The sequence below is a fragment of the Hypomesus transpacificus genome, chromosome 19 (genome assembly GCF_021917145.1).
Source record: "Hypomesus transpacificus isolate Combined female chromosome 19, fHypTra1, whole genome shotgun sequence".
Lineage (NCBI taxonomy): Eukaryota > Metazoa > Chordata > Actinopteri > Osmeriformes > Osmeridae > Hypomesus > Hypomesus transpacificus.
Window position 1 is genome coordinate 11,353,451 of NC_061078.1, and position 7,652 is coordinate 11,361,102.

A 7,652-nucleotide genomic window follows, 5' to 3' on the forward strand; every position below is an offset into this window, starting at 1 on the left:
CTCTCTCTCTCTCTCTCTCTCTCTCTCTCTCTCTCTCTCTCTCTCTCTCTCTCTCTCTGTCTGTCTGTCTGTCTGTCAAGCCGTCTACCTGTCTGACTGTCTAGCTATCTGTCAGCCTGTCTGTTGGTCTGCCTGTATTTCTGGGTGCTTGCATGTCTGTCTGTTGGTTGGTTTGTCAGCCTTTATGCTGCCTGCCTGCCTATCTGTCTATGTATTTTATTTGGAAGGGTTATCTGACTGAATATGTGTCCTTGGAAAAATGTATTAATAGAACAAATAACACACACGTAACATATTTAAAATAACCTGTCAGAATTCAGTCACCATTCTGCACGTCTGCTCATAGTTTCACCTGATTGGGCAGGAGACGGATCACCATCACCTGATTGGGTATAATCCTTCATCCTGAGTGATGATGAGCAGGATGTCGCCAAGGTAATGCAGTGAAGCATCACCACAGAACTACCCTATCAGCAGTTACAGTAACAACTGGGCCAGTTTACTCTTCCCGGAACCATCCATCATCCCTGACAAACATACTCAGTTACTAACCCCCCCCCCCCCCCCCCCCCCTCCCCAGAGTCCTGTAGGTGACCCCATTCAAACCCTCAATAGGGTTACTGGGCTACAGTGAGGAGAGAGATGGGCTTCAATATTTAACTAGATGAATAATGAGACTATATAATAGACTGACCCACCAAGTTTTGACTTGTGGATTTGAGTTCGACTGGTCACTTCGCAGGCCCTACGTTCATTTCTAAAATCAGTTTAAGAATCGGGTATTTCTGGTAGGCTAACAAGTCATAGTGGAATGCCGATGGTGTAAGAATTATACTGCCCTTTAAATGAGCATTAGCGTTGATTCCAAATCTCTTAGGAGTTTTACGGTAGAGGGAGGGGGCCGCTGTAACGTGGCTGGCTGTGTCTGTTTTGTTTCCAGCACCGCTCTGTCTGGGCGGCCTCAAGCACAGTAGCGCCAGTCGGACTGCACGAGACAGAGAGCGCCGCCAGCCTTCAGTTGGGAACGGACAGCAGCTGCGCAGTCACTGCAAAGATAAACCTCACATCTCTAACGGCACAAACCGGCGATCCATGGAATTACCATCAGTTAGTTCATACAGTATTTAGTTACAAGAGCGTGAGATACTACATTAGTTTAGCCTGTTTTACATCCAAGCCGAAGGTCGGAAACGCAGCAAAAATTCTATCAGAGGAGTCTAGGATCCCGTTTTCAGCGACCGTCCTCACCGCGCCCCTTCGGTCGCTCGTCATCCAGGTAAATGTTTTGATGGTGTAATATCATTGAACAGGCTGCTACTGAAAAAATGTTAGACACCTCCGAAAGTTAAATTTGTCTTTGGTGGATGTGTTTTAAGGATAAGATGTGGGGTCATCTATATTCTGATTATAATTTGATTATTTTAACCAATGGTCCTGTAAAGGGACAGAGCAGCTGAAATAGTGAGCAACAAGACGGAACATTTTAGACCAAACTTTATTTTTACGAGGAGGCTACATATTTAAACTTGGTTGTAGATTTATAATGTTTCGTGGAGCCTCGTAACAACTTGATCTTACTCGGGGGATTACATAGCCCGTACGAGCCGGTATAGGCTATGAGAGTGTAGATTCAGTCTGAACAGTTCACAGGTTGAACAGAATAGTTTGTGAATATAAAGCCACTTCCCTAAACAAGCCTGAGAAACAAAACTGTACTGAAAGTATTGGACTACATTTCAGTTGGAACTGTCATTGGAAACCTATTGCCACATTTGTATTTGATAGGATAGCTTTAATTAGGTCTAGCCTACATCTAATTATCCTTTCAAACGGCTACAACCATTCCACATTATCACACTGTCCGTGGATAGCCTTGATTCCTTGTGAATGACATGAAATTGCACATATGTAAAACTCTCCTACTAGGCATCATTAATTAAAATGCAATATAGCGCCTTTGTTGTATTTTCCCTCTGATTAACGGGTGTTTCGCCCAGCTAATGAAACGGCGTCATTTCTTATCTCACTGGCCATAAACGACGTCTCTAAAGCGGGTAATGAATGAGTTTGATAAGTCGGTTCCGCAGCTGACAAATCTCGTGGAGGAGACGGATGGACGCGTGGAGATAGTTTTTTTTGTCCAGTTAGCAATGTTGGTTTTAAAACCGCTTCACGATTAGAATCATAGCTGAGACCTCATTAACCGGTTGCCCGTTAATTCAAACGAGGCTGCTGGAGATTATTAGGCGAAAACGTGTATCCTGTATTTCACACACACACGCACGCACGCACGCACACACACACACACGCACACACACATGCACACACACACACACACACACCTATACAGGTCCATATGTATTAGAGGGACAATTTTTTCAAACCAGTTTTTTGCAACACTAAACGGACACCTCTTTCCACTTATGCTAGAAAGATGTAGTGAATCTTCAAAAATTTTATTTGAGCCATACAGCACAAATCTCACTTCAAAAGTTAGATACACACATCAGAACTCAAGATACAAGAACCTGACGGAATGCTGTATTAAGAGGACACAAGATAATGAGGTACTTAGCTCCGCCCATGACACAAACAGTAATTGCCAGGACCAACTTTTTTTATCAGGACCATAGCCATACACATACACAAACGTGAAGTTTATGTGTATTAAAAAGGCCAAACATGGATAAATGGAATATGACTAAACAGAAAGAAGTAGACTGGATTTTACAGCGCCTTGACCACATATCAGAGCAACAGAAATGTATTTGTGAACAGAAAGGAAAACATTTATAAATGTCAAAATGAAATTATGCATGTCTACTAGACCAATGCATGTCTAACAGTGTTCCAGTTACAACAGGCCTGGTGTTGGATGTGGTGTTAGATGTGATGTTGGATGTGATGCACTGTAGCTGTATGGTGTTAGATGTGATGTTGGATGTGAAGTACTGTAGCTGTATGGTGTTAGATGTGATGTTGGATGTGAAGTACTGTAGCTGTATGGTGTTAGATGTGATGTTGGATGTGATGTACTGTAGCTGTATGGTGTTAGATGTCATGGATGGGATGTTGGATGTGATGTTGGGTGTGATGTAGGATGTGATGTTGGATATGTTCCAGCTCTGCTGCAGGGTGTTGTATCTATCCAGGATTTTCTTTTCTTTTCAAAGTTACGCCCCGATTCCTTACAAAATCTCTTATGTTTTGGATAGAGCGACCAGCCAGAGCAAGATTTTCAGCCTTCTTGCATTGCTGGCATTCAATCATAGTGGCCAGTTTCCCTTTTTTGATGTGTTGGCCAAAATGTCTCATGACTGCGGCAACCTCCATGGGAGACCAAAGATGCTTTTTTGCTCTCCTGGCACTTTCCAGAGATACTAGAAAAAAAGACAAATAAATCAATGAAAACCAACTCCACTTTAAACATGTTTTAAATAAGGAATAGTAGTAGTAGTATAAACAGTATCGCGCAGAAAGAAGAGAATGGTCATCATATTGCCTTTGGGTGGTATGGATAATTTATTTTTATCATTCTTCAGTTATACTTAAGTAACTTGGTGTTTAGTGACTGAGTATGTGTTTTCGCATTTACCAGAATGTTTCTTCGTGTTCTTTTTTCTGCTGGGCCCTTTGTCCTTCTTTTTTAGTCTTCTGTTGGGTTCTTCCCCCTTAGCATCTGTGTGTTGACTTTGTGCTGAAATGAAGAAATAAAGACAAATAACAATGGATGAGCATTTATTTGTTGTAGGGTAGGGTCCTTAAATACGGTGAAGTCCAAGATGCTCAAGCAACTGATGGATGAATAATAAATAACAAATACATTCACTGTAAAGCGCTTAGGCTGGAACATTATTTGCTTCCAAGTTGATTTGTCATTATGAATGATATGATTAGAAGTGCTTTTATTTTGAAGGCACTGTCGTTGCTGTCGTGCGTACTGAAGAGCAGCAGCCAGGCCTATATGTTCCTTGTTGCACTGTAATGTATTCAAAAAGTTCATTGTTAGATTGAAAATAATTTCCTGGTCATCGGTTAAAGCTACTACTTCTGTAATCTACATTCACATCACTTGAAATTTAGCTTACATGCCTCCCATTTACCTGAACTGTTGCCGTGACAACAACATTGAAACGAGTGAAGAAGGTCTGAATCCACAATGCATTATTTCATAGCCTAAAAGCAATCAAAGAAGGTGACATGTAGACTGAGGATAAGAGTTAACCTTGTGATAATGGCGCAGGTTCCTCGACAGGTTGCCCGACCATCAACAGTTCTTGCACAACCTGTAATAAAATATAATATACTTCATTACATACATAGAAATAAAGATGAGTATTACAGAGAAAGTTTGGTTAACTTAAGTTACCTTTGCCATGTCATGTCACTGCATGTGTCATTTGGCACATGCAGTTAAGTTTGGACAAAAGCAGACTTTCACAGAATAAGCCAGGAAACGTTGAAAAATCTAATTGGCATACGGCACCCTTTGCCATCTTTGTATGTGACTTCATAGAGGCCCACGAGTAGAACGCAAACCAACTGTGGATGTCTGTTTGCATAAGCACTCAATTGCTATCTCAAAAAAAAACAAAAACCTGTGAATCTATACACAGCTGAATGCAATTCTTATGAATTCAGATTTAAATAAAGTTAATGTATAACTGCTGAATATCATTCTCATGACTTTATTTTGGACAATAAATATGCCTTAAAAGATGAAACTTACCTCTAGTGTGTTGCCTGAAAAGGATCCGCATGCGTCCACATCCTCAGCCTGGCATGGCATCTCTTTGGAGATCTGAGATGTAAAGAACAATCACTGAATGAGAGTTTGTTTCTCATGTACAGTACTCAGTCCTCCTTATTCCTGCACCTTACATGTTGAGTATTACACAGGACCTGTGTGTCTGCGCACTTCTTAATGTACTTTCATTCCTTTGTACATGTAATTTCAAATCTCAGTCCTCCAAATTCCTGCACCTTACATATAAAGGTTACATCGTACTTGTGTGTCTGAATACTTCTGAATATCATTCTCATGACTTTATTTTAGACAATAAATATGCCTTAAAAGATGAAACTTACCTCTAGTGTGTTGCCTGAAAAGGATCCGCATGCGTCCACATCCTCAGCCTGGCATGGCATCTCTTTGGAGATCTGAGATGTAAAGAACAATCACTGAATGAGAGTTTGTTTCTCATGTACAGTACTCAGTCCTCCTTATTCCTGCACCTTACATGTTGAGTATTACACAGGACCTGTGTGTCTGCGCACTTCTTAATGTACTTTCATTCCTCTGTACATGTAATTTCAAAACTCAGTCCTCCTTATTCCTGCACCTTACATGTTGAGTATTACACAGGACCTGTGTGTCTGCGCACTTCTTAATGTACTTTCATTCCTTTGTACATGTAATTTCAAAACTCAATCCTTTAAATTCCTGCACCTTACATATAAAGGTTACATCGTACTTGTGTGTCTGAATACTTCTGAATATCATTCTCATGACTTTATTTTAGACAATAAATATGCCTTAAAAGATGAAACTTACCTCTAGTGTGTTGCCTGAAAAGGATCCGCATGCGTCCACATCCTCAGCCTGGCATGGCATCTCTTTGGAGATCTGAGATGTAAAGAACAATCACTGAATGAGAGTTTGTTTCTCATGTACAGTACTCAGTCCTCCTTATTCCTGCACCTTACATGTTGAGTATTACACAGGACCTGTGTGTCTGCGCACTTCTTAATGTACTTTCATTCCTCTGTACATGTAATTTCAAAATTCAGTCCTCCAAATTCCAGCATCTTACATATTAAGGTTATATCGTACCTGTGTGTCTGAATACTGCTGAATATCATTCTCATGACTTTATTTTAGACAATAAATAAGCCTTAGAAAGATTAAACTTACCTTTAGTGTGTTGCCTGAAAAGGATCCGCATGCGTCCACATCCTCAGCCTGGCATGGCATCTCTTTGGAGATCTGAGATGTAAAGAACAATCACTGAATGAGAGTTTGTTTCTCATGTACAGTACTCAGTCCTCCTTATTCCTGCACCTTACATGTTGAGTATTACACAGGACCTGTGTGTCTGCGCACTTCTTAATGTACTTTCATTCCTCTGTACATGTAATTTCAAAACTCAGTCCTACTTATTCCTGCACCTTACATGTTGAGTATTACACAGGACCTGTGTGTCTGCGCACTTCTTAATGTACTTTCATTCCTTTGTACATGTAATTTCAAAACTCAATCCTCCAAATTCCTGCACCTTACATATAAAGGTTACATCGTACTTGTGTGTCTGAATACTTCTGAATATCATTCTCATGACTTTATTTTAGACAATAAATATGCCTTAAAAGATGAAACTTACCTCTAGTGTGTTGCCTGAAAAGGATCCGCATGCGTCCACATCCTCAGCCTGGCATGGCATCTCTTTGGAGATCTGAGATGTAAAGAACAATCACTGAATGAGAGTTTGTTTCTCATGTACAGTACTCAGTCCTCCTTATTCCTGCACCTTACATGTTGAGTATTACACAGGACCTGTGTGTCTGCGCACTTCTTAATGTACTTTCATTCCTCTGTACATGTAATTTCAAAACTCAGTCCTCCTTATTCCTGCACCTTACATGTTGAGTATTACACAGGACCTGTGTGTCTGCGCACTTCTTAATGTACTTTCATTCCTTTGTACATGTAATTTCAAAACTCAATCCTTTAAATTCCTGCACCTTACATATAAAGGTTACATCGTACTTGTGTGTCTGAATACTTCTGAATATCATTCTCATGACTTTATTTTAGACAATAAATATGCCTTAAAAGATGAAACTTACCTCTAGTGTGTTGCCTGAAAAGGATCCGCATGCGTCCACATCCTCAGCCTGGCATGGCATCTCTTTGGAGATCTGAGATGTAAAGAACAATCACTGAATGAGAGTTTGTTTCTCATGTACAGTACTCAGTCCTCCTTATTCCTGCACCTTACATGTTGAGTATTACACAGGACCTGTGTGTCTGCGCACTTCTTAATGTACTTTCATTCCTTTGTACATGTAATTTCAAAACTCAATCCTCCAAATTCCTGCACCTTACATATAAAGGTTACATCGTACTTGTGTGTCTGAATACTTCTGAATATCATTCTCATGACTTTATTTTAGACAATAAATATGCCTTAAAAGATGAAACTTACCTCTAGTGTGTTGCCTGAAAAGGATCCGCATGCGTCCACATCCTCAGCCTGGCATGGCATCTCTTTGGAGATCTGAGATGTAAAGAACAATCACTGAATGAGAGTTTGTTTCTCATGTACAGTACTCAGTCCTCCTTATTCCTGCACCTTACATGTTGAGTATTACACAGGACCTGCGTGTCTGCGCACTTCTTAATGTACTTTCATTCCTCTGTACATGTAATTTCAAAACTCAGTCCTCCTTATTCCTGCACCTTACATGTTGAGTATTACACAGGACCTGTGTGTCTGCGCACTTCTTAATGTACTTTCATTCCTTTGTACATGTAATTTCAAAACTCAATCCTCCAAATTCCTGCACCTTACATATAAAGGTTACATCGTACTTGTGTGTCTGAATACTTCTGAATATCATTCTCATGACTTTATTTTAGACAATAAATATGC

General features: G+C 40.2%; 1 protein-coding gene and 1 long non-coding RNA gene across 6 annotated transcripts in view; one reads left to right on the top strand and one right to left on the bottom strand.

The window, feature by feature from the left end:
• Positions 1-370: 370 nt before the first annotated feature.
• The window catches only part of dok4 (docking protein 4), a 34,070-nt gene continuing 26,788 nt past the window's right edge, over positions 371-7,652 (top strand). Inside the window, exons 1-2 of one of the 2 annotated variants that reach the window (XM_047041456.1) lie at positions 371-435; positions 941-1,276. The gene's annotated coding sequence lies outside the window, so the exon portion shown is untranslated. The remainder of the gene's footprint in view (positions 436-940; positions 1,277-7,652) is intronic. The other variant, XM_047041455.1, reaches the window with a different exon arrangement.
• LOC124481496 overlaps positions 2,441-7,652 on the bottom strand; it is a 5,280-nt gene continuing 68 nt past the window's right edge. Inside the window, exons 2-5 of one of the 4 annotated variants that reach the window (XR_006957658.1) lie at positions 4,226-4,286; positions 3,942-3,979; positions 3,596-3,697; positions 2,441-3,380 (exon numbers count right to left, since the gene is read on the bottom strand). This is a non-coding gene — a long non-coding RNA (uncharacterized LOC124481496). Of the gene's footprint in view, positions 3,381-3,595; positions 3,698-3,941; positions 4,287-5,554; positions 5,567-7,652 lie in introns of those variants that run through there. The other 3 variants (XR_006957657.1, XR_006957655.1, XR_006957656.1) reach the window with 3 other exon arrangements.